General features: G+C 42.6%; 1 protein-coding gene and 1 pseudogene across 2 annotated transcripts in view; both read right to left on the minus strand.

Moving 5' to 3' along the window:
* LOC102430119 overlaps window positions 1-969 on the minus strand; it is an 11438-nt pseudogene extending 10469 nt beyond the window's left edge.
* The window catches only part of LOC102438019 (glutathione S-transferase A1), a 38093-nt gene extending 32388 nt beyond the window's left edge, over window positions 1-5705 (minus strand). The window contains exons 1-2 of one of the 2 annotated variants that reach the window (XM_023757692.1): window positions 5665-5705; window positions 884-989 (exon numbers count right to left, since the gene is read on the minus strand). The gene's annotated coding sequence lies outside the window, so the exon portion shown is untranslated. Of the gene's footprint in view, window positions 1-883; window positions 990-5664 lie in introns of those variants that run through there. The other variant, XM_023757691.1, reaches the window with a different exon arrangement.
* Window positions 5706-27279: the final 21574 nt, after the last annotated feature.

The raw sequence follows: 27279 nt of genomic DNA on the forward strand, positions 1-27279 counted from the left end.
CCTCCTAGATGCCCCCATGCCTCCTTTTAATCACCTATTCACTTGTCTGCGTCCTGACTGGAATGTAAGCTTCCTGAGGGCAGGGACCTTGTCTGTCTGGTTCATCCGTGTATCCCCGGAACCAAGCACAGAACCTGGCCCTTCAAGGTGCTCAACACAATCATGGCTGAGTGCATGCCTTAAATCTTTAACAGGCAGCTTGTTATAATCTGCTCCTCTCCACTTTTGTGGTTATATCTTAATTTTAATTACATTACATTCTAATATTATTGTTTTTATCTTTTTATTATAAAAATTTCTAGCATGTACAAAATGAAAGTACAAAGATCCTCTTTGTATCCATCACCCAGCTACAATCATTATCACACAAGCCAATCTTGTGTCATCTAGATGCCCACCCACTCTCCCTAGCTTGTGAGAATTTGAAACAACCCCATATACTGTATTATTTAATACTTAACTCTTTAATTTATATTTCTAAAACATTAGATTTATTAATAAAATAAGCACAATATCACACATAACTAAAAAATTAACAATGATTTTTAATATCCTCTAATATTCAATCAATAGTTGTATATGTGTCATAAATACTTTACTGTTTATTAAAATCAAAATAAGGTCCATAAATTATGTTTAGTGGCTGTTTCTTTTATTTCCTTTAAAATTTTCTTTTAATTTTTCCTGTACTTTTACAATTGCAGGATTTTTAAAAATGTTATTGGTCAAATAGTCCAATTCTTTCATAATATGCATAATATTTTTATTTGAGGTAAAACCATTCACAGGCCATGTAGTTTGAAAGTCTCCTAGCTTATGTGAGAAAGTACTTCACCACAGTCAATTTTAGATTCAACTTAAGATGATAGAACTCACAACCCACCTCGACTCCAGCTGCAGCCAGGAGCCACCGGATGGCTCCATTCGAAGTCGTCCATTCATGTAGTGAAGCTTGGGCTTCCCAGCCATGTCGCAGCCTCCTGGTTTCTCTAAACATGAGTGAAAGCATGAATGAATGCCTGCATGAATGAATGAAACCATAGAAGCAAACTGTACTTTATGGTGTACATTTGAACAGAAGGGTGAAGTATCTGCTTTCTTAATGGTGGAATTGGTGGGGTCCCATGAGGTCTTCCTTTGCCCATATTCTCACCCAATAGTGGCCATTGGTGTCAAATTGCACCAAGTAAGTCTCAGGTAGCCATTTGTCCTCACTCTGAGGATATAAAAAGAGCAGCCTGGATCCCACACAGGAGAAGCAAGCCGGTGAGGGGCCTTGAAACCAGAGAACTTACAACAGGGAAGAGGACAAGGGAGCAGAGTTAGTCCTCTGCTCTGTGGCTGTCGTGCTGCTCTTGTTCAAGTGCATGAAGTGGGGCTTAGTCCTGGCCTGATAGTCACCAAAACCTTCTAAGTTCTCTCCACTCAGGAAAAGGTTCATTCCTCTTTCCTATTGCAATTCTATATTTTTCCACTGCTGGATGAATTTTATTTTTCATTTAGAAAAAGGAATGTTAGTGCATTACCTTTATAGTACATGGAAAGGAACTAACATGTTTAGTGTATATCACATAATGGACACTTTATAATTTTTATCCTTACTTAATCTTGCTAAAACTGACTTGAGGTAGATCTTGTTGTTATTCTAAGTTTATAGTTGGGGATTCTGATGGCTATAGAGGTTAAGTAACTGGCATAAAATAAGTGGTAAACCTATCATTTGAACACACTTAAGAAATATTTACCTAATTATATTGGACACCAAAGTCTTGGAGGTTCTCTAAAAAGAGTATTTTGTAAACTATGGATTGTGATCCCTCAATGTGCTGTGAAATCAGAACAGTGGGTTCTGACTAACATTTTCCATTTGAAATATAATAGGAAACATCAGTGTGCCATATGTAGTAAGTCTAACTACATACATACTAAATAAAATTTTAAGTTTAGTTACACTTACACTGTGTGTGAGTGTGCATATGTGATTGTATGCTCTGGTTTGTTGTAAAAGGTAAGAAATTCATTAGTCTGGGGTCAGCGAAAGAAGTCTGACAGCTGTTATTGCCCTTTTGTAAGGTTTCTCTGCACCACTGACATTTGGGGCTGGATAATTCTTTGCTGTGGGGGGCAGTCCTGTGCCTTGGAGGATATTTACTATAGCAGCATCCCTGACCTCTACCCTCCAGATGCCAGTAGCATAGTGCCCTGTCCCTCTCTCCCATCATGACAACCCAAAATAAAATCAGGGGCAAAATCACCTCTGGCTGAGCACCACTGCTCTGTTCCAAGCTGGGACAGCAGCACAGAGATGGGAGGAGCCAAAGAGAGCTCCTCACATAATGACTGGGAAATGCCGGCAAAGGTCTTGGGCAGGTTTTATCAGGGATGTGAGTACAAAGGCACAGGAGTCATTAAAAAGCAAAGATTTGCTCTTCCCAAAAGTGGCCAGAGGTGACCTCTGAAAATGGTTCACTATTCACTGGACAGAAAACCTCACAAAATCATGCAAATCAAGAGGGTCAAATATTTTTGTGCATTGCCCATGCCATATTCAAAAAGCCACCAAGGATCTGAAGGATGCCACTTTATAGAAGCTGTGTGTGCCATTCCGTTGTCACAATGGTGGAGCTGGTAGGTGTGCCCAGGCAAGGATTCAGTTGCCTAGACTTAGGAGGGGACAATTTCTGCCCCATTCTTAGTCACTAGACATCTACTCAGAAAATGTTTTTAAGCATTTTTGCAAGATTTTGTGGTTAATTTTTTAGCAAACATATGTCTTCACGCAATATATTTTTTAAAAGGTACATGAAATTTGAATTTTTATATGTCAAAAGGTAACCGTAAGTTAACATTGCAATTAAGCAATAAATGCTATGTTTTATTCTGCCTTTTCTCAAGGCTGCAGCCAAACCTCTGTTTTCTTAAAGTGTGTAAATCAGCAGTTCTCAACCTGTGGGTCACAAACAATGAAAATACATCCCGCATATCAGATATTTACATTATGATTCATAACAGTAGCAAAATTACAGTTGTGAAGTAGCAATGAAAATAATTTTATGGTTGGGGGTCATCACAACATGAGGAACTGTATTAAAGGGTCGCAGCATTAGGAAGGTTGAGAACCACTGGAAGCCCTGTGTTTTCATTCCCTATTTAGCCTTTCTTACAGCTTAGAGAACTACAGCTTGGGGCCACAGGTGTCCTCAGTAAATCTACAAATTCCTGTTTGAAGGGAGAGAACTCTGAGAATAGGGGAGGAAGCCCACTCCCTTTCTCATGCTCCCCCTTCTTAGGAGAAGCAGCACTTCTCATTAACCTCCCCCTGATCTAATTGTTGTATAGTCCCTGTCCATCCTTATAAAAACCTCTGTCAGCACTGAGATCTCAAGATGAGTTTTTGAGGACTGGGAAAAGTCCCCCGTCTTCTGAAGATGCCAGCACTCAAATAAACCCCTTTCCTTTTTCACCAGCACCTGTCTCATAAGTTTGGCTCTCATTGCAAAGGCAGCCAAATCTGGGTTTGGTTACAAAAAGAGTTTAAATATTCCAAAGGATATTTTTTTTTAATATATATTTTTATTGATTTCAGAGAGAAAGGAAGAGGGAGAGAGAGAGAAACATCCATGATGAGAGAGCATCATGCATCGGCCGCCTCCTGCAGGCCCCACACTGGGGATCGAACCCACAACCCGGGCATGTGCCCTTGACCGGGAATCGAACCCGTGACCTCCTGGTTCACAGGTCCACGCTCAACCACTGAGCCACGCTGGCCGGGCTCCAAAGGATATTTATTTATTTGTTTGTTTGTTTCTTAGAATCTTGTTTCTATGTGACATGTAATATACTTTCTCTTTTTACGGTATTTCATTCAAACTTCCTCAACGAACACTCATGGAGCAGCTTTATGTATCAAGCAATAATGGCTCTTTGGGAACAAGAAACAAGTCTGATTTGTTCCTTCCCCTTAAGGGACTTAAGTCTGGTCAGAAAAATAAGCTTGTTGACAACTGGAATTCTGAGGCTTTCCTGCATGAGAACTCTGTTTTGCTCTTTGTTTTGTTGACAATTCCCCCAGGGCACTACTGACTCTCATTAGGTTGCACCCTACTGGGTAACTTCATGTGCCTTCTGAAAAGCAATGCTCCATTGATGTATGTAGCTCTCCCCTCAAGACTTCCCCAATTATAGACCTAGAAAGGGTCTGAGAAGTAGGCTGGTCCTTCAAGCGTGTAAAGAATATGTACACACCAAAGAGAGGGTATGATTTGCCAGCTAGCTGGTTAGTGATAAAGTCTAAATTAGATCCCAATTCTCCTGACATTCAGACTAGTTTCTTCCTATTATTCTACTAGTATATTACTGAATTTTCACAGCCTGCAGAAATTAGTTTCTTTGGTGCCCACTAAATAAGTGAGTTTCCCGAGAAGTTGTCGTAGTACACAGTGTTTTATACACAGTTCCTTGTTCAACAGGCCGTTTGCTCAAAGTTCAGTACACTCTCCATGTGACAAGGCATGGGCAGATTTCTCAAAAGCCACGCGTTTTTGTTTGTTTTGTTTTGTTAGGATTTCCCTCATAAGCCTTGCCATTTACAATATAGAATTATGGAGTGATTAAATTATAAACTGGGATCATGGTGATGAAGTAGCCAATCCTGATTATAAAACACAACATTGTGCTATTTAAATGGAAATATCAAAGCAGTTGAACTTTCCACATAATAGAAACACAATGCTTATGCCAAAAAGCTTTGGCAAGGTAGGCCAGAGGAATATTTAACTGGGCGAATAGAAGGAATTTGCAAATCCTCTGTCAGACTGGGAACCTCACAGCTCAAGAGAAGGCCATTATTTTCTTAAGTTTGTCTAAGACGTAAACCCAGAGGCACTTGAATCCTATTCTAAAGTCCCAATACTTTTAGATTCACTAGCCAGTTTGAGTCTTTTCTTTATAAGAAACCCTTTCTACCCTTTGGTCCAAAAGCATTAAGAAGGAAGGGGAGGAGAAGGAGGATGAGAGGAAGACAGAGCGTTGGGGTGGGCGGTGAGGAGGAAGAGAAGAAGGAGCAGGAAGAGATAGAGGAGAAAGAAAGGTAAGTGTTTAATCACAAAGTAACTCATATAAACAACAAGATAATATAAGAATTCACGTATGGAGGAGTAAATTCAGATTCTGATTGGCAGGCATTGCTGCCAATTGGTTTCCCAACAGGAGGTGTCAGTTCAAGAGGCACATAACCATTGTCATATATTTTCTTCCCGTTGCTCAATGTGTGTCCTGCCAAATTTAAATTCAGTACCAGTGTGTGTTGTCTACTGTATGAACACACTAATGCATCATTCTAATGGCGAAGCGATTTTAGTGTAAGCTCACATGCTCTCCCTGGAACTACAATGGTTGTATTTTCACATTACCGGTAATGATAACACTCTTACTTTCCCCATATTATCAAATTCTCTGCCTTCATTTTCAAAATTCTTGATTATTATTTTCCTTTAAAGACCTGGCCTTGAAGATCTAATAAATAATGCTTGAATTGTCTCCTGAACACACAAAGAAGGCACAATAAGAACATAGAGTACCCACATAAAATAACACATTCTAAAGAAATTTCCAAGTGAAACAGACACAAGAAAATTTATAGAGATGTGTAAGGTCAGTACTAACCTATTAAGTTCACGCTGTCTCTCTGCTCAGCTCCTCAAGGTCACTGCCTAATATCTGTGTTAGATGCTTAAATATTTTGACAACCCTCTCCCTCCTAAGGGGGTGGAGTCCAATAAGGAGCAGTCACTCCCACAGCCTCCAGCCTCCACAGAGTTCAATACTAGACCTGAAAGCAAAGGACAGCTCAACAATGTTTCATTTCAAGATTATCCATAAATGCACAAAGAAGGGATTTCAGGTTTATATGGTTGCCCAATAGGTCCGTGGGAACCAGGTTTCTATTAACACTGCTGCTTATGTAGGATTTCATGAAATTTGCTGTAAAGATGGAAAAATCTTATGGGAAAATGTGTCACAGGAGGGTAGTGTCAGACAAGAGGATAAGAAAGAGAAAATAAGGAGATAGCAATATAAATTCATAACAAGAACTGAATGATGAATACTGTTGCAACCCAAATTCTCTAGGCCCAAAAAATCTGTCTGAGTTATCTAGCAGTGGGCAGGAGGAACTCAGCTGCCTTACCTGGGCCTTGTGTAGACCTTTCCTTAGAGATTGCACTTCAGCATTTCCTCTAGCCTCAGGACCCTTGCATGTGCTGTTTCTTTTGATTGGAACGCTCTCTTGTCCCTACTCTCAGGCATTGTGTGCTTCCTCTGTCAAGTAGTTATGACCTTATCTGTTTAATATCTGTGTGTCTTTCCCCACCCCCTCACCCCCATTTACTGTGAGCTGCCAAGGGCCCATGACTGACTATAGTGCCTGGCACCACATGGAAGAGACGTCATAAGTGAAAATAAATACATAAAAATACGTATAATGTATCTTTTTCTAATGAAAAATTTCTAACAGATATGAATGCAGAAAGAAGAGTATAATGGGCTTTAATGTACCCATCACATTACCACAATAATTGTAAGCATTGTTTTGAAGCAAATCCCATTGTATTGCATCAATAAATAATTTAACATATATCTTTTAAACTTTGGTGAAATTATTTATGTTACAGAAAAATTGAAAAGTGGTGCAGAGTTCCCAAATACCCTTCCCCAAGTTTTGTCTAATATGAATGTCATACATAACGATAGTAAAATGATCAAACCAGGAATCTGACATTGATACAATACTATTAACTAAACTCCAGTTTTACAGGTTTCATCAGTTTTTCGACCAGTGTCTTTTTTCCAGTCCAGGATTTCACATCGATTAATTGCCATAGTCTCCTCCAATCCATGACAATTCCTCAGTCTTTCCCTATCTGCTGACCTTGGGGCTTTAGGAGAACACTGGTCTACTGTCCCTCAATATGGCTCTGCCTGATGTTTCCTCGTGGCTTGATTGAAGTTATATGTTTTTTTGCAAGAATACTACAGAAGTTATGCTGTTCCTATCTAGGGGCATCACTTCCGGACATAACATCATACCCAAGACAAAATATGTCTTATTAACAATGAAGCTAACCTTGATCTTTTGACTCAAGTAGTGTCTGCCAGTCTTGTCAGCTATAATGTTCCTATTTGGAATTAGTAAATATTTTATAGGGAGGTACTTTGTGACTATGCAAACATTCTGTTTCTAAATGAGCTTTCAGCCACCAACTTTAACATTCATTAGGGATCTTGCCTACAGCAAATGTTCCTATAGTGTTTGCTTAATGGCGATTTTCCTCATTCCTTCTACAGGGAGCAATTGAAATTCTCTTGTAAGAAAGAGCTATCTCTTCTCCCTTATTTATTTATTCAATTATTTACTTATAGCAGCATAGACTTATGGATATTTTATCATAAGGGAATGATCTAATATTTTTAAGAAACATTTTATTGTTCCAGCTTTGACCTTTGGGAGATACTTCAGGTTGGCTCCTATGTCCTTTAAAACAAGTTTCCTCCATTTTTGGGTAATTCCATATATTTTCTGCCCCAAAGATGTTTCATGATATCTAGTGTTTCCTCTACCCCAATCCAGACTGGTCAAGCAGGGCTAGTGAATGTGCCCAGGAGGAAGGCAAGAGGCCCCTCCATGCCCAAGGCTGTAATTGGGCTGGAGCTCAGGGTGAGGAGGGATGTGAGGAGGCACCCTTGCAGGCATGGGAGTCACTGAAGGAGGTAAAGAAGGTGGTGATCCTCAGACTTGCATTTTAAAAAAAACTGTTACTGAACTAAAGGGGTTCATTTGCCTGTGTGCATCAAAGCCCAATCAAATGCAGCTGGTTTATTAATTGAGGAAATGGCGCCAAGCCCAGAGTCACAGGTGAGCAAATGCTCAAAGATGTGGCTCCGGATGGCTTCTAGTGGACACATTATGAAGGGGAAGAAGTCATTAATCATGATGACTAAGGGAGTTAGGGTCGTGGTCATGGTCATGGTTCTAATGATTGGTCGGTGCTAGGGTAGGGGGTAGTTATCATTGCATCTGGTCCTGATGTCAGCCGTGGCATTGCTCTGTCTGGTTTCACAAGGGTGTGGTTGGTGGGCTGGTTCTGCTTTTCTGGGTCTGGAGCTGAAACACAACTGAGGCCTAGATGTCATGTCTAGTTTGGCTGACACTCTGTCTCTGTGGTCAGCAGAGAGGCTTTGTTCCTGAGATGGTTTGATTCTGACCAGAACCACATTGTTTGGAGGACTTAATGATTAAGGGAATGGACGTGGGAGGAGAAAGAGGTAGGTGAGCCAGGGTGCTGGGTAAGCCAGTTTGAATCAAAGAGAAAGGAATGGAGTTTCTGCATGGTTACCACCACTCTGGTTGCAAGAGAGAGCAGACCAGAGGGCAGTGAAGCTGCAGTTGGGGAGGTTACTGGGGTGGTGGAGGTGAGAAATCATGAGGCCTGATCTCGGGCAGTGGAAGAGAGAGACAGGCAGTGGAAGAGAGACAGGTATGGCAGTTGGGAGTTGTGTTGTCATGGCTCTGTGTCATCCAGGGGCCGGCAAGGAGAGGCAAGTCCACTGTGAGAGCTGCCCTAGCTCCAGGGAGGAAACGGAGAGGAAAAGGAGGAGCCTGTGGAGCAGACTGAGAAGCTGAGTTTGAGGGGACCGAGGAACAAGATGCTGGAGATGAGCTGTGGGCTGTCAGGGGCAAAACCCTGTGGCTGCTGAGCTGAAATAAGGTAACCTGGCCAGAGGCAGGGGCAGGGCTGTGTGCCCGGCTCGGAATTGGTTTCTCCTGGATCAACCCCGGAAGAAAGGAAGCCCTCAGGTCTCCCAGAGGGAGAAGGAAAGATCCTGTAATACAGGTCAGTCTCGCTATGACATGGGTTAAGTTTCTGTCAACTTGGAAGGCAACTCACATCCTCCTTCCTTGGGACATCATCCCCACCCCTTCACCCCGAAGCAGACCAAGAGCGGGCAGCTCCCTCACAGGGGACCAGAAGGGTTCTGTGAAATCAGCAGCTGAACTCCAGGGGCAGGTGTCTGGGGCGGGTGGGTGGAGGTGGGGAGCTCTGTCCAGACCTTTCTCCTGGCACATGACCCATGTACCTCTGCCTTCTGGACACATCCATCTGGCTGCCCCTCAGGCAACTCAAACTAACCAAACCACAAACAGAAACCGGGTTTCCATTCTGATATTGGTCCTGCTGGCCCATATCGTTGCCCAGGCTGGAAGCCTGCCATATCCCTGACCCGCTCTCTCCCTGTGAATCCCCATTTCCCCTTCACTCTCACTCCAACCCAGCTGCTTCTCTCCACACCAACCCATCTTCCAGTGCGGGCTGCCATCATCTCTCCTGCAATTTCCATAGAACCCTGCACACCAGACTCTGTGTCCAGACCTGGCCCCGGTGGTGCTGTATTCCATCTTCCAAGCGGCAGCCAAAGTGGTTTTTCTTTTCTCTTCTTTTTGAGATATAATTGACCTTCAGCATTATATTAGTTTCCGGATTACAACATAATGATTCAATATATGTATATATTATGAAATGATGACCACAATAAGTCAAGTCAACATCCATGACCACACATAGTTGCAAATGTGTTTTCTTGTGATGAGAATTTTTAAAATCTACTCTAACAATTTGCAAATATAATATGCACTATTGTTAACTATAGTCACCACACTGTACATAATGACATCCCAAACTTATTTATTTTGTAACTAGAAGTTTGTACCTTTGATCCCCTTCACCCATGTTGCTCACCTCCACCTCTAGCAACCAGCAATCTGCTCTTTGTAGCTGTACGATGTTTTTTTTGTTCTGTTTTTAGATTCCACATATGAATTTTATGGTGTTTGTCTTTTTCTGCCTCACTTATCCTATAGAATAAAGAGCTAATATGTTAATGGTCATCACACCGTCATGCCATGATGCCCTCACGCCATTAACTACCGATCACCAGGAGGCTGCGTCACAGCAGGCATGTGCTGCAAGTCACACATGGGTGGGCAGGCACTGACACTGTGTCCCCACGGGTGCTGGCCCAGACTCTGACAAGAGGGAGGAGGGAGCCAGATATCCACACCCAGGACTTGGCAAATAGTGATATTAAAATATTTCTTCTAATTAATTCCCTTTCAAACTGCATGAATTCGTGCACCGGGCTACTAGTTTCACTTAACATAATGCCCTCAAATGGGTCTGTCTAAGAAGCACATTTAACTCTGTCACCTTCTGCTTTAAAACTGCTGAACTAGCCATTTTTGCCATCGGGATGAAGTTCAGACTCTTACACAGAGAAGATAAAGCCCTCCATAATCCCACACTCTAGCCCAGCCTCCTTTCAGCCACTCTTCCTCCCTTACCCCAGGCACTCTCACCTTCAGAACTTCCTTCCCACCTCTTTGCTCTTCTTCCTTCACAGAAGGTGTTTGTTCATAGGTGTCTGTTCCCACACTTCTCCTCCCGTCTGCCTTCCGCCTCCCCACTTCTGGCTACCTCCTCCTCGCCTTGTAGACCAGTTGGAGTGTTGCTGCTGCTGGAAGCTTCCCCTGACATAGTTCCACAGATCAGGGCTGGGTAAGAGCTTGGTTTGGTGTCAGTCTGCCAGGGTTCAATCTTGGCTCTGGAACCTGATACTGTGTGACTTGGGGTGAATGATTTGCTCTCTCCGTTCTTCAGTTTCCCCATCTACAAAATAAGACTATACTACCTACCTCATAAGTCTGTTGTGAGGGTTAAATGTGAAGTGCTTAGATCAGGGCCTGATAGCAAAAGAGCTCTTATCATCACACTTCTGCCCCTGTCACAGTGCTTCCTAACTGTCACCCTTTAACCCCATTAGATTGCAGGATGCATGTGGGAAAATATGAAACCACATACATTTTAATGATTAACAACAGTTATCTCTATGTTATGGAATCAGGGGTGGTGTGAGGGGGCCACCTGCATTTTGTCTTTCACAAGTTTTGTGCATTAAGCCTGGATTATGTTTGAAATTTAGAAAAATTTAATATAATATTTTAGATAGGCAGTTAATTAAAAGAATCAGAAAACTCAATTATTTTTACACTATGGTTACAAGTATATGAGATGTATATGTATGTGAAAAAAATGGAAAGGAACACAGGTAAAGAAAAATAATGTGCATTGGAGTTCCGAGATTGTAGGTTAGTGTGTTTTCTTGTAACATGTTCTGGCATTGAGGATCCAAGGTGACCATGGAGTAGGTAGATGTTACACTCCCTTTCACCCAGAACAAACTGGAATTATAACTACCAGTAAAATATAGAGCTATCAACCTGAATGACCAACTGAGGACTAGCTGAAGACAAGTCTTATAGTCCAGGAGTTACAGAAGCCACATTGAGACTGGCAGGAAAGACAGAGATGCAAAAAGGGCTAGCCCTGTGGTGGGCAAACCATGGCTCATGAGCCACATGCGGCTCTTTGACCCCTTCAGTGTGGCTCTTCCACAAAATACCACGTGCGGGTGTGCACGTACAGTGCGATTGAAACTTCGTGGCCCATGTGCAGAAGTTGGTATTTTGTGGAAGAGCCACACTCAAGGGGCCAAAGAGCCACATGTGACTCGCGAGCAGCAATTTGCCAAGCTGCAGTTTGCTGACCACTGGGCTAGCCCCTGCCCTGGCTGGTGTGTTCAATGGTTAGAGTGTCAGCCCATGCACCAAAGGGCATGTACCTGGGTTGCAGGTTTGATCCCCACTCCCAGTTGGGGTGCGTGTAGGAGGCAACCAATCGATGTGTCTCTCTCACATTGATGTTTCTCTGTCTCTCCCCCCTCCCTCCCTCCTTCTCTTCCACCCTCTCTAAAAATTCAATGGAAAAAATATCCTCAGGTGAGGATTAACAAGACAATTTTAAAAGGCTGGCCTCACTCCCACAGATGGAAGCTGATGTTCTGGAGTGATATCTCAGTTGCTAAGGTTCCCCCTGAGGAGCATGGGGTCTAAACCCCACACCAGGCTCTCAGCCCAGAGCGCCAGAGCCTGGAAGAGGCACCCACAGAACATTTGGCTGTGAAAGTCAGGGGGGATTCTGTCCTCAAGGGAGAGACAGCAGTCTCCTAAAAACACAGGTGCCCTTTTAAAGGGGCAACCCACAAAATCTCCTCTGCAGGCACTCACCCTGGGCTCCAGTGGAGGGAGGGTCGAGTGGACTAGAGTCCTATAAGGAGAGACTGGGGTTTGTGGCTCTAGGGAGAGAGCTGAGGGGACAGCTGCCAGGATCCCTGTGCTGAGTCCCCCTCCCATACCACAGATGTCATCTTTCTTGGGTGGAGCACTCTCCTTCATACAGCATCAGCCTGGAGGAATGCAATAACCCACCCTCTGGACTCCCTGTTGCCCCACGCTTCAGAGCTCAACCCTGCTGAGGAGTCAGCTGCCTGGCAGGGCTGTAGAGGTCTGAGCAGACTCATGGGGTGTCAGTGACTGAGTTTTGTGGCTTTGGGGCAGGGGCCATTCCCCCTGCTTTCCCTTGAACCTGACTGGTGCCTCCTTCATGGGAAATCCGCTAGCCCCACTCTTTGGGCTCCCAGCAGCCCCACCTTCCCTACTCCTGATGGCTTCACCCTGCCAAGGTCTGGCAGAATGTGGGACAGACTGAGTTGTGTGGCTCTGGGGAAGGAGTTACCCCTCACACACACCTTCTCCTAAGCCTGGGTGGCATCTCCCCCTCTCCTGACTCCTTGTGGGCCCTGCTCTGCTGAGATTAGGCTCCTGGCAGAATCTGGGAACAGATTGAGTTCTGTGGCTCTAGGAGGGGAAAATTTTCCCTTGTAGGCCCAAAAGTGCAGAGCCCTCCCTTCACAGGCAAATCTTGGTCTGTTTGGGCCTGATAAACTCTGCTAGTCTCACCCTGGTGACTCCCCTGACACCCCTGCCCCACCACAAAGGTATGTAAGCACCCTGCAAGTGGCAGATCAACTGGTATACCCTGGGATATTTACTGAGTGGCCTCAGACCCAGCACTGGCACCAAGTCTGAACCTGTGTTGATCTGGTAAACACCACTCGCCCCTACCTAATGACTCACTGAGAACATACCTCATGCAACTGGAATATTGCCAGAAGCTCTTTTAGTGACTGAGCCTAACAGGCAGCTTGAAGATAGAGGCAGGCAGAGGCAGATCTCAGAGTTTATTGGGATTTTTGCTAACCTACTCCCATGCTTAGTGCTAATAAAAGCCAGCCTTGGTGCACAGCTTGATCCTTCCTGCACACACCCACACCCAAGGCTAGTCACAGACACAGTGTCTGACAATAGCCTGCACCAGAGTCCCTCCCAAGAGGTCCCAGGACCAACACACTCAGTAACAACAGGAGGACCCACGAAACCCACACAAGGGAGCTGGTTCTTTGAAAACTGAAACAAGATTGACAAACCTTTAACCAGACTCATCAAGAAAAAAGAGAGAGGATGCAAATAAATAAAATCAGAAATGAAAGAGAAGTAACAACTGACACCAAATACACAGGATTGTAATAAAATATTACGAACAACTATAAGCCAACAAATTGTACAATCTGGAAGAAATGGGTAAATTCCTAGAAACATACAATATTCCAAAGATGAATTAGGAAGAATCAGAGAATTTCAATAGACAGATTTCAACCAATGAAACTAAAGCAGTGATTTAAAAAAAAAAAACAAAAACGAAAAAAAAAACCTCACGACACACAAAAGTCCTGGGCCAGATGGTTTCACAAGAGAATTTTAACAAACCATCAAAGAACTAGAGGCCCGATGCATGAAGATTCGTGCAAGAATAGGCCTTCCTTCCCCTGGCTGCCGGGACCGGCTTCCCTTCGGCACCTGGGACCTGGGCCTTCACTCTGGCTGCTGCCTTTTGCCTTCGCTCTGGCTGGAGCCACCTTCGGCCTTCGCTCTGGCCCTGCTGCCCTCCTGTAGCTCCCTCCACCCCCCGTGGCCCCCCTCATAGGAGGCATCCTGCCCAGCCCCAGCCACTCCACGCCTGTGCACACGCGCTGCCCAGAGGCCCAGAGCAGCCGGGGCAGGGCGGAACGCCTGGGTTGTCGCCATGGCCATGACGCAAGCATCCCAGCCGCCACCATCTTTGTCACATCAATTTGCATATTCCCTCCTTATTGGTTGTGGGCAGCGCCATCTTTGTCGCTGAGTGACAGTTAATTTGCATATTCTGTCTTTATTAGATAGGATAACTAACACCTATTTTTCCTCACACTATTCCAAAAAATTCAAAAGGAGGAAGGACTCCCAAGTTTATTTTATGAGGCCAGCATTATCCTAATTCCAAAACCAGGTAAAGACACTACAAAGAAAGAACATTATAGGTCAATATCCCTGATGAACATAGATGCTAAAATCCTCAACAAAATATTTGCAAACTGGATCCAGCAATACATTAAAAAGATCATACACTGTGGTCAAGTGGGATTTATTCTGGGGATGCCAAGTTATTACAATATCCCCAAATCAATAAATGTGATACACCCCATTAAGAAAATAAAGAATAAAAATCACTTGATCATGTAAATAGATGCAGAAAAAAAAACATTTGATAAAATCCAGCACCCATTTATTATCAAAGCTCTCAGCAAAGTGGGAGTAGAGGGAACATACCTCAACATAATAAAGGCCATATATGACAAACTCACAGCCAACATCATCTGTATTTAATGGGCAAAAACTATAAGCATCCCTCTTAAGACAGGGAACAAGATAAGGATGTCCACTTTCACAGCTTTTATTCAACATAATACAGGAAGTTCTAGCCACAGCAATCAAATAAGAATAAGAAATAAAAGGCATTCAAACTGGAAAAGAAGGAAAACTTCTTTGGCAGAGACAGATCTCAGAGTTATTTGCAGATAACATTATACTGTATACAGAGAACCTTAAAGATTTCACACAAAAATATACAAGAACTGATAAATGAATTCATTAAAGTGGTAGGATACAAAATAAATATCCAGAAATTAGTTGCATTTCTATACACCAATAATGAACTATCAGAAGGGGAAGCTAAGAAAATAATCCCATTTACAACTGCCTCAAAAAAATAAAATGCCTAGGAATAAATTTAACCATTGATGTAAAAAACTGTACTCAAAAAAATATAATATACTGAAGATACAAATAAATGGAAACATATACCATGTTCATGGATATAAAGAATTAACACATTAAAATGTCCAAACTACCCAAAGAAATCTATAGATTCAATGCAATTCCTATCAAAATACCAATAGCATATTTCACATAACTAAAACAAATATTGCAAAAATGTATATGGAACCACAATATACCCCTAATAGCCATAACAATCTTGAGACAGAAGAACAAATTTGGAGGAATCATGCTACCTGGTACCTCTAGCAATAAAAAAGCATGACAATGGCATAAAAACAGACATATAAGTCAATGGAACAGAATAGAGGGCCCAGAAATAAACTCACACCTTTAGGGTCAATTAATAATTGACAAAGGGGGCAAGAACATGCAATGGATAAAGATAGTCTATTCAATAATGGTGTTGGAGAAGTTGGACAGATATGTGCAAAAAATATGAAACTAGACCAACTTCTTACACCATACACAAGAATAAATTCAAAATAGATTAAAGACTTCAACGTTGGACTTGAAAACATAAAAATCCTAGAAGAAGACATAGGGAGTAAAAGCTCAAACATTTCTTATAGCAGTATTTTTTCTGATATATCTCCTTGGGCAAGGGAAACAAAGGAAAGAATAAACAAATGAGATTACATCAAATGTAAAAGGTTTTGCACAGCAAAGGAAACCATCAACAAAATAAAAAGACAAACCACTGAATGAGAGAACATGTTCATCAATGATACATCTGATAAGGGGTTAATATCCAAAATTTATTTTAAAACTTATAAAATTGAAACAATCCAATTAAAATAATAAGCAAAGGACCTGAATAGACACTTCTCCAAAGAGAATATACAGATGGACAAGAGACATATGAAAGGGTGCTAACCATTACTAATAATCAAAGGAATGCAAATTAAAACCATAATGAGATATCACCTCACACCTGCCAGAATGGCTACCATCAACAAATCAACAAACAACAAAAGTTAGTGAGGATATGGAGAAAAGGGAACCCTCGTGCACTGTTGGTGGGAATGCAGATTGATGCACACACTGTGGAAAGCAGTAAGGAGTTTACTCAAAAATTAAAAATGGAACTGCCATATGACCCAGTGATTCCATTTCTGGGAATATATCCAAAGAAACCTAAAACACCAATTCAAAAGAATATATGCCCCCTATGTTTATAGCAGCATTATTTACATTAGCCAAGATATGGAAGCAGCCCAACTGCCCATCAGTAGATGAGTGAATAAAAAGTAATGGTACATTTACACAGTGGAATACTACTTGGCCATAAAAAGAAGGAAATCTTACCTTTTGTGACAGCATGGATGGACCTGGAGAGTATTATGCTAAGTGAAATATGCCAGTCAGAGAAAAGACAAATACCATACGATTTCACTTATATGTGGAATCTAATGAACAAAATAAACTAACTAACAAAATAGAAACAGACTCATAGATACAGAGAATAGACTGACAGCTGTCAGAGGGGAGGTGGTTGGGGGGCTGGATGAAAAGGTGAAGGAATTAAGCAAAAAAAAAACCTCATAGACATACAACAGAATGGTCATTACTACAGGGAAAGGGGAGAGAGGTAGAAAAGGGTAAAGGGGGGATAAATGGTGATGGAGGAGACTTGACTTGGAGTGGTGAACACACAATACAATATACAATTGTACGCCTGAAACTTACATAATTTTATTAATCAATTCGCCCCAAATAAATTCAATTTTAAAAAAACATATACTAAGATTTTAATGTAATATCATTTCTTAAGAAATTAAATTAATTAAAATTAGGAGAACAGATATGAAGCAAAAGGAAGCCTCCTCTATAAAGCAGAAGGAGGGAGGGAGGGATGAAAGGAAGAAAGACAGCAGGATTCATTTAAATTGACAGCACTATTCATTTAAGTTGACAGCACTACGTGATATGGCACGGTATTGCATTGGATCACACCGGACAGTATAATGAGTGCTTAGCAGAACCTGCGTTGGCATGGCCCAGCCTGGCATAAGCTTTAAGTTTGTTTAGTAACTCCTTGCATCACATCAATTACAGTAGTTTACATGAAGAATGTGGGCTTTCGAATTTAGGTTCAAAACCCAGCTCAACCAGTTACCAACTATGCAAACTTGGGAAGTTTCATAACATCTTAAAGCCTAATTCTTCATCTGTAGAATAGAGATAGTAATACTTACCTGAATAGATTATTGTGAGGTTGACATATGTGTAAAATAGTGACATATGATTACTCAAAATAGTCCTTTTCATCATTATCATCATTATCATCATCATCATTATCATCATCATCATCATCATCATCATCATTATCATCATCATCATCATCATCATTATCATCATCATCATCATGTGTGTGCAGTTTCGTATGGACAGAGAGGAGCTATATGTGCAAGCAGGGCCCCAACTGTAGGAATCTCATCCTTTGGTGGTGGGAAGCTGGTGATAGATGGGGAGTGTTTGAAATGTTAGGAGAGACTTTCCAAGTGGAATTTCACAAAAGGAGGGTCTGGGCCAAGACAAAGATTCAGTTATTGGAAGTGCAATCTAAAGCAAGTTCTGAGCCAAAGGAAACATAAATAAGTACAAAACTAGGGATCATTTAGGCCAGGGGTCCTCAAACTACGGCCCACGGGCCACATGCAAATACAAATATTGTATTTGTTCCCGTTTTGTTTTTTCACTTCGAAATAAGATATGTGCAGTGTGCATAGGAATTTGTTCATAGGTTTTTTTTTTAACTATAGTCCTGCCCTCCAACGGTCTGAGGGACAGTGAACTGGCCCCCTGTTTAAAAAGTTTGAGGACCCCTGATTTAGGCTGATAAACAATGATTCCATTGTGGGGAGGTCAGTCAATATTGCTAGAGTTAAAAATGCAGCTTCTGGGGCCCAGGCCTTAAAGGGACTGATGGCTGTCAGACACTGGAGGCGCTGGTTCAATAAATACATAGGTTCCAGGTTTTCATAAGACTGTGGTTCTAGAATCTATATTCTAAAGCACATAAATCAGAGCATATTTTCCTCTGAGAACTGTGTTACATGTGTACGTTTTATTACTCACCAAGGACTCAGTATGCCAACAAAATGTCATAAAAACAGAGATAAAGCAACTATGAACCTACAAAACAATCTAGTGAGCTTTCAGTTTGTGCAAAATGGAAATCTGCCAGCATCCCTGACTCCTCCTATGACAACTGATATTTTGCTGGAAGAATTTAAGAAGTCAGTGGCTGACTGGCAGTCTTGGGCTTCCCCTATCTTCCTCACTCCCACCCAATTATCCACCAAGTTTGCTGGTTTTCTTCAATGTCTTTGAATCCATCTCCTCTTCTCTGTCTTTACATCTTTCTGCCGTAGTATTGGCCCCATCACCACTCAGCTGGGTCCTTACAGAAGCTCCTAACCAGATTCCCTGCCCCCTCTTTCTGTCTACATATTAAAGATGCTTTAAGCTTCAAGCCAGAGAAAATTCAAACAAAAGCATCTTAGTAATAAGTAATATAGTATCTCAGTAAGAAATCTGGAAGCACCTCTAGAGATGATGTGGTTAACTTTGCAACACAACAATGTCATCAAGGACTCTGCAGGTAAACTGGCTACTTCATCAGGGTCATGACTTTGGCCGCACAATGACTGCCACAACCTTCGTCTCCTCAGCTCCTTGGCTGACTCCTGTTTTGGGTCCTTAGTCAAGGTTGCATGCCATGCCGATGCATAAACACTTGACCATGATTGTCTTAATCAAAACTCACTGATGGAACTGAGAAGGGGCCAGTTTCCCTAACCCCATGAGAGGGTGATGCCCCAGCAACACTGTTGGAATGCTGTAGAATGGGCAACCAACTGTGCCTGCTATCCCTCACCTTCCTTACCAAGCCCCTTCTGCACAAAATCCATCCCTATAATGCAAATCTGACCTATTTACACTCCGCATTAGAGCCCTTTAGGAGCTCTGCATGACTTAAGCCTCCTACTTCATGAATACAAAACTTCAAAATACTTTGACACATTATCAATCAATCAGCCCATGCCAGCATTCTCACTCCTTTATTCTCATGCTAATACTAACAAGACTCGCCTGGAAGAGATACTCTCCCCTTCCACCCAATATTGGGCTAAATATCCCTCATTAAAGTCCTATTCCAGGCTATATCTATCCAGTGCAGAAACCACCTTAGTGGTTGTGTAGGGCTGAGTTCCATTCTGATTATTTGGGTGTCCATTCTAGTTGGTCTCTACCCTTACTAAAACCCACTGTTAAATGTGTTTTCCATCACCTTACTCTTATAACACTTTTGCAGACTATCTTAGTAGTTGCCTCTTAATGTAATGAGTCTTCCCTCTACTAAATATAAGCTCATTGAGACAATGTGTATTATCTTATTAATCTATGTAGCTCCTGATGCCTTCCATGATGCTGGCTGGCATAAAGTGAGCTTTCAATAACTTAAAACATTTTGATTGATGAACCAGTTGCATACAAGAGAATAAAAGAGAGGAAGGAGTTCAAGATGATGCTGATAAGTGGAATAATTTTGATAGGAGGAAAGTTGGGCAGAAGAACCAGTTGGGTGGGAATGAAGTTTTATGGGGTTAAGATTTGGTCAAATGGAGTTTTAGACCTTGGCAGTACCGTCTTGATTAAGATTGTTACCAACCCCAAACGGGGTCTGGCCACTTGGTAGGTGTCAGGCAAAAGAACACTCTAAGTTTATTTTGTTAGTAGGAAATTTATTCCAAGCCTGTGATCAAGGAGTGCACTGGGGATCCTTCCCTGAGCAGTGCCTCCCTGAGTACAAAAGACCACATAGTATTACAGGGCTAGTTGCTTACATCATAGCATGTTGAGGTATGTTGGGGATGAGCATGCCCAGTAAACAGACATGGCTATACTTACATCACATGAAAAAGAAATGGCAGATAAACCCCACTTTGGGCAAGATTTTAGAATTATAATGAGAAAAGTTAACACAGAGGCCATCTAAGTGTCTGGTCAGCCTCAACTGGCTCAGCTAGTTTTCTTACCATTCTGGCCCTAAGGGAAAACATCTTAGGCAAGCTTTGTTAGTAATCAGTCAATCTCCCAAGCTTAGCAAATATTTAGGTAATTGGCTAGACTTTCTCCTAGTTCTTAACCCTTCTGTTCAGCTAGGTAGGCTACAAGAGGAGATGTTAGCGTCTATTTCTGGGGCCAGGAGAAGTTATAATGATGGTACAGTTGTAGGTGTAGAGGGAATAATAAAAAACATTTTAAAAAAACCTGTCAATCTCTAGTTGAAAACCTGAATATATAGCCAAACAGGGCTTAGGTCAAGCATGTCAAACTCGCGGCCCGCGAGCCACATGCATCCCACAATGAATATTTTTGCGGCCCAGCCAATATAACAGTATGTAAGAAACATTTTAATGAAAAATTTTAAACTTACTTTTTACAATATCCTGTTATGCATAATTATTAATAACGAACTACAACGTTCGCTAATGACTGATTACTATAATCGTGTTGCATTCATTTCCCTTACGCACCTTACACACAGGCACACCATTTCTCCCCACTAATACTAGCAGTGAATATTCTAGCAGCCAATTGCCACGTCATTAGTCTTGTACTGACTTGTTTGGTGTACCCAACAGGAAATATCTCGCTTTTGGAGAACAAGAAAAATACGTTTATTTGCGTTACGCTTATTAATTTGTGCAGTTATTCAGTTAATGTTCAAGAAAAAATATTAATTTTATTAAAATGTTCTATTATTTTATGTTAACAATGACTCATTTATTTCAGCCCTTTGTATTCAGCATGTCTCTATCGAAATAAACCTACATTTCTATGAAAATGGAAACTTTTGTTTTTTGTGGCCCACATAAACTTAAACCTTGTTTATTTGGTGCCAGAAGCTGGTCCATCCTTGCTGCTTGACACAGTCGCTGCAGGGAATAAACATCTGCACAGCATATGTTTCAAGGGACCTGGCGTATATGGCATACTGTTCTTAATATGTTTGCTCACCTTCTTGGCTCTATGTGTTTTAACCAAGGTCACCTTTCCGAGAAAGGTTGTTTCCCCAGGTAGGGATAAACTGGTATAAATACAGATGTAACAAGACAATAAAATACAGAACCTGGCAAGAGAACCTCGCTATGCTGATTAACTGAACACTATCTCCGTGTCGTTTCTTCTTCGCCTACTCCTTCCACACCTTTGGGAACCCCTGGACCTGATGGGGTTGGACTCCAACAATTTAGCCCATGTTAGCCTTTGAGTTTGACGTGCTTGGCTTAAATGCTATGACTTCCTGATGCCCTTTGTCTGGGTTGCCAGCTCCAGTTATGAATCCCCGTAGAAACCTGTTCTGTCCCCATCATCATCAATCATTTGACTATCTTCCCTGTTAGACTATAAGCACCATGAGGTTAAGGACCATGTCTACATTGGTCCCCATTGTATGGCCAGCCCAGCATTCAACACAATAGCAGCATTTAAAAACTATATATTTCTTCAATGAATGAATAAATATTAAAAATATTTATACTAATTAAGACTTATTAAGTAACTAATTTTGTGGCAGGGATGGTGCTAATTGCTTTTTTATGGATCATCCCATTTAATATTTACAACCCTCCTTTGATGTTGATACCAACCATCCTCCTCCTCACTCTACAAGTGAGAAATCTGGGCTTAGGAAGTTTAGAATTTGAGTCCACCCTTGGACACATTAATCTACCTTCCAGTTTTAGTAAAAGGAGATAAGAGATAGACTCTTAAGTGGTAATCCATGGGCACACAAATTTCCCAGTCTATTTGACTTCCCCATTATTTTCTGAACATTGAAGCCAACACTGAAAATAGGGTGATTTCACATAAACATCTAGATATCCAGTTTTGTTTTGTTTTTAAACTTCAGAGAAACTAGAGCCATTGGGCATGTTCAGACATGTGGGCTGGAGCTGGCCCATCTGGTAAAGGCCCTGAGCCCTATCCACTGCCCGTCGTCACTCACACAAACTTCTTGAGCAAAGGCACTTCCACCCACTGGACCACTTCACTCATTGGCTCACAGGCACCCTGAAACTTTGTGACTTTGCAATCCTGGATCTACCAGGAAGTCCTTAGAGTTCTTTTATTATCACTTAATCCACCCCCTCCCCTCTTTACTTATTAGCAGAGTAATCAATCTTTTTGTTTCAGTCTCTTCTTTGTTTTTATTTTTAAGACTCCACTTATTAATCCACACTTTTATTTTAAAATGAATCAGAGTCCTCAAGTATTAAGATTGATTTTAAAATCCCCTCAAGAAGACATCCACCTCAATTTTCAAATGTACATACAACTTATATAATAAGCCTAATGAAAATAAAGATTAAATGTATACATCAATTTCAGCTCCCCCCTCCCACCCCCTTCCCCAATTTGGAAAAAAAGTACTACAGAAAAATGCCATGTCCTATCATTTGAATAAAATGTGCCTTCTTGTCTCTGCTGACCTCTAGTGGTGTCTGCAGTAGTGATTAAAAGGAGCAAAGAGGAGGAATGTACATGTTCTTTGTGGAACGCATGAAATGTACAGTACCCCAAAGTATGTTTTAGTTAGCAACGCAATTTAGCCCACCTAAATGAGAACTCATTGCTTGGTGATGGTGAAACACTGTTTCCTTTCAAACAAAATGCTGCTATAGTTGCAAAAGTAACCACCATATATACTATTACCGCACTCTGCTTTGAAGCAACTTGAATAAAGGCCCTCATTTTAAATTTGCAACTCAGGAACTGTCTCAATTGGAGGTGAGTTCATGGTCAAACAGTAACAGATGCTATGGCAGGACCGTACTGGCTCGTGTCATTCGTGCTGTTCGGCTCCAGATCTCTGGAGTTGATACTGGGCAAGGATATGAACCCAAGGACAACCAGGCCAGGCCTGCCAGGGCTGCCTGAAGATCCAGTCACCAAGAGATAACAAGGGCAGCCAGATGTGCTCTGTGCCAGGCACTATCTATATGGCTTTGAGAACAGCAGTTCCCTTGTTTTACAGATAAGGAGACAGAAACTCAGAAAGACAAAACTTGCCCACTCATCCCGCCGGCCAGACCCCAGGCCAAAGTCTCTGCTGTTTTCACCACCTGCCTCTCACTCACAGCACAAGAGAGAAAGCAGAGCGTGATATGGGGCTTGAAGGAAGCATGAGCCCAAGCCACCACACTGGAAGCAAATAAGTAAGGGTCTTAGACATAAAGCAGGAAGAGATTGGGGGTGTGGATAGGGCAGCCCGGGACTTTGGCTCCTGAGTAGCATGCCAGATAAAATTCAGGATACATGCAACATTTGGGACCTACTTGTACTGAAAACTATTCATTGCTTATCTGAAATGCAAATTTAACGATGGGTGTGTTTTTTGTGGGTTTTTTTGTTGTTTTTTTGCTGTTGTTGTTTTGCTAAATCTAGCAACCCTATTCTTGAGTGCCTTTTGTCTCTGGTTTGAGCTGGAGGTAGGGCCTTGAAGTTGCCCTTAAAGTAAATGTTTGATAGTGTCCATTGTACAGACAGCAAGTAGGAGATGGAAGGAACTAGAACATTTTCACACGTGGGGAGGATGGCTTTCTACGGGGAGAGCCACGACTGAGTTTGTTTGGAAAGCTGAATAATAATACAAAGCCATGCTGAAAACTTCAACAGGCGCACAGGTCACAGGGGATATTGTGAAAACGCAGATTCTGACTCAGTAGTTCTGGGGCAGGGCCCGTGGCCTTGCATTTCCAACACACTCCCAGGTGCCGTGCATGAGGCTGGTCTGGGGCCATAGTGAGAGGGACCAGGCCGATTTCTCCCCCTGGGGAGATGTGCCTCTGGGCATGTCATGGGATTCAATTAACTCCAGCATCTCTTCCAGTCTTCTGGTTTGACACTTGACAAGACTTTTTATCACTAACCCCATGAGAGGGTGATGCCACAGCATAAAGCTATTCTCTATGTTGCGTTCTGGGAATAACAAATGCAACTCAACTATCGTTTTAAATTTGACCACAAAGTCCTAAAAGGAAAAACAATCGAATTAACTAGATTATTAAAGGGTCAAGTCAGGGCATTTACAATTATGGGCAATAGCAGCTACTTCTTGGGATACATTATAACCCTGCGAATAGGTAATCCACTGAAAGTAGAACTTGAGAGTTCTCATCCCTCCAATCTCCACTGTACCAGCTTCTCCTTGTTATGTACCAGCCAATAACAATGCAGGTTCATCCCACCCCTTGACCCTCCTCTGCTATAGAGATGAATAGCAGGGCCAGGCTTAAAAATTATTAAAATCATGCAAGGTTTGGGGGAGGCTCCAATAGATACTGGATGGAAATGAGTTTGGGGAAAAATAAAATATACTAACTTAGCAATATAATGGCTGCTGAGGGCTATGAAGGGGAACAACCATGTCCAAATCAGCCAAGTGGCTCTCAACCTTCCTAATGCCACGACCCTTTAATACAGTTCCTCATGTTGTGGTGACCCCCAACCATAAAATTATTTTCGTTGCTACTTCATAACTGTAATTTTGCTACTGTTATGAATCCTAATGTCAATATCTGATATGCAGGATGTATTTTCATTGTTACAAATTGAACATAATTAAAGCATAGTGATTAATCACAAAAACAATATGTAATTATATATGTGTTTTCCCATGGTCTTAGGCGACCCCTGTGAAAGGGTGGTTCGACCCCCAAAAGGGTCGCGACCCACAGGTTGGAGACCCACAGGTTGAGAACCGCTGTCTTAAACAAATAGGATTAGATATCTTTAATCTGCCAGACAGAACATCAGGCTCCTGCCAAATATATTTAAAAGACTGTGGGTCCCAACATCTAGATTGGGCCTAGTTCCCCCCATCCCTACACCCAGGGATTGTGGCATCCCTGCAACTCCTGTTGGCAGCACGACAGACGCAGGGGTCAGGGGCTGGCTGAGCCTCACTCTCCCTATCGGTAAACTGCACAGTGAATACCGGCCCCACTGCTTTGAGGAACCACTCCCGCCTCCTCCACATGGTTCCTCTGTGGCTTCAGCAACCCCTCGGGGCCAGCCCCAGAGCCACCAGCAGGGCAAGCCAGTCACCGCTGTGAGAGAACCTGAGCCGACACAGGAGGAGACACAGCAACCCTGAGGGTCTGAGAGTCCCTGAACTCACCCTCATTCTTTCAAACATATGTGCTAATAAACCCCTCCTAGCTTAAAAGCAACAACTACTATCACCAATCACCACCCCCACCCCCAATTCAAAGGCCAAAACCAAATCCCTCGCTCCTAACTTCACTCAGGGCTGGTGATCAGTGGGAACAAACATCTCTGACCCTGTCTTCACCTTTCTCCCTTTAGCCTGTGCCCAGAAACTCATGCAATCACGCGTTTGGAGTCTAAAGGGAGGATTCATGACCCCCATCAAGTTAGGAGGGGTCATTATGAGGCCACTGCCCAGGTTTTAATTCTTTGTACACACACACACACACACACACACACACACACACACACACACTTTAACTGAAACGGGAGAGTCAGTCACCAAGAAAAGGAATGCTCACTTGCTGGAGTGCTCAACTCCCGACGTGGGAGGGCAGGCTGGTCAGGCTCTGCCTCCCAGGGTCTCATGGCAGAGAGGACCCGGGGCCTCCAGGGCCCCACCCTCCATCTCTGTGGATATGTTCAGCTCACTGACTTCACTCACCCTTCTTTTTCTGTCCACATTCAAGGCTCCCTGGTGTCGAGGGAGTAGAAGTGGGACCTTGAATGTTGCTGGGTGCTATTGGGTCTCTGAGCCCACTTCCTGGGTACCCATAGTTACAGTCAGCCCAAAGAGAACCCCATAGGGAACAACAAACGGGTAAAGACTTATAAGACACCAAGTCGTACTTATGGGATTATGGGACAATGAACGTGGCCAGCTGTGCCTGAGTCACGTGCCTTGGGTGTGCTTGGGAAAGCATGCCAGCTTGGGGCCAGGCCTAGGGCTTGTGTAGGCCCCCAGGCAAGGAGTGAGAACCTAGGAAGTGGTTGTTTTTAGCAACCATCTGGGGAGTCAGGGGGATGATTTTATTGTTCACTATATAAGCCTTCTAAAGTGTTTGAATTATTTACCAAGACCACATGATTATAATAAAAAGAAATTGCCTTAAAATTTTGAGTCATTAAAAATAATGTAGCCAGGCTAGTGTGGCTCCGTGGTTGAGCATCATACTATGAACCAGGAAGTCATATTTCAATTCCATGTAGGGCACATGCCTGAGTTGTGAGCTTGATCCCCAGTAGGGGGCATGCAAGAGGCAGCTGATCAATGATTCTCATCATTGATGTTTCTATCTTTTGCTCCCTCTCCCTTCCTCTCTAAAATCAATTTTTAAAATATATTTTAAAAAATAAATAAAATATAATAATAATTTCTTTTTCCACTTAATTTCTCTAAGCTCAGACTCTCTGCTCTGGGGGAAGTCAGAGGAAAAAGTCATCCCTACACTGATGAGGAGCCTTGCCAACCCCTTCTGTCTTATTCATCAGGTGTGAGTTGGCCATAGCTTTGTCCGGGCGGGAATGAGATGGGGTCCTTAGCTAAATGGAATCCCAGGCTGGGATCTGGCCACGCTGGGAGCAGGAGCTCAGGTCACCCGTGGGCTGGGGTTGGGATGCTGAAGGGCCCAGCTTGTCATAGCTCTGTTGAGCAGCCCATTGTCTGAAAAGGGGTGGAGGACTGAATGTCGCAGTGAGCGGTGTAGGAGGCCATGTGCTGTGGCGGCCCTAAGGAAATGGCCTGAAGGCTGGTGAGACATTAAGTCATTTCATAAGTAAGGATGTGTATGTGGATACACATTCAGAAACTGATCAAGTCTGGGCAGAACGTCCAGTGTAGAACTGGTGGGATTGTGCACCCCAAGCCCTTGGCAGGAGCCCTACTCCCTACCTGCTCTACCCACCGGAAACCACAGCTGTGCCTGTAACATCACCCTGAATAGTCACCCCATCGCCAATCAGCCTTACACCCCCCACCAGAGCCCCCATGTGCATCTGAGCTTACAAACTTCGGAACACAATAGTTATCCTTAAAGAAAGTATGTCAAGCC

This window comes from Myotis lucifugus, unplaced genomic scaffold, assembly GCF_000147115.1.
Source record: "Myotis lucifugus unplaced genomic scaffold, Myoluc2.0 scaffold_111, whole genome shotgun sequence".
In the NCBI taxonomy this organism is placed as follows: domain Eukaryota; kingdom Metazoa; phylum Chordata; class Mammalia; order Chiroptera; family Vespertilionidae; genus Myotis; species Myotis lucifugus.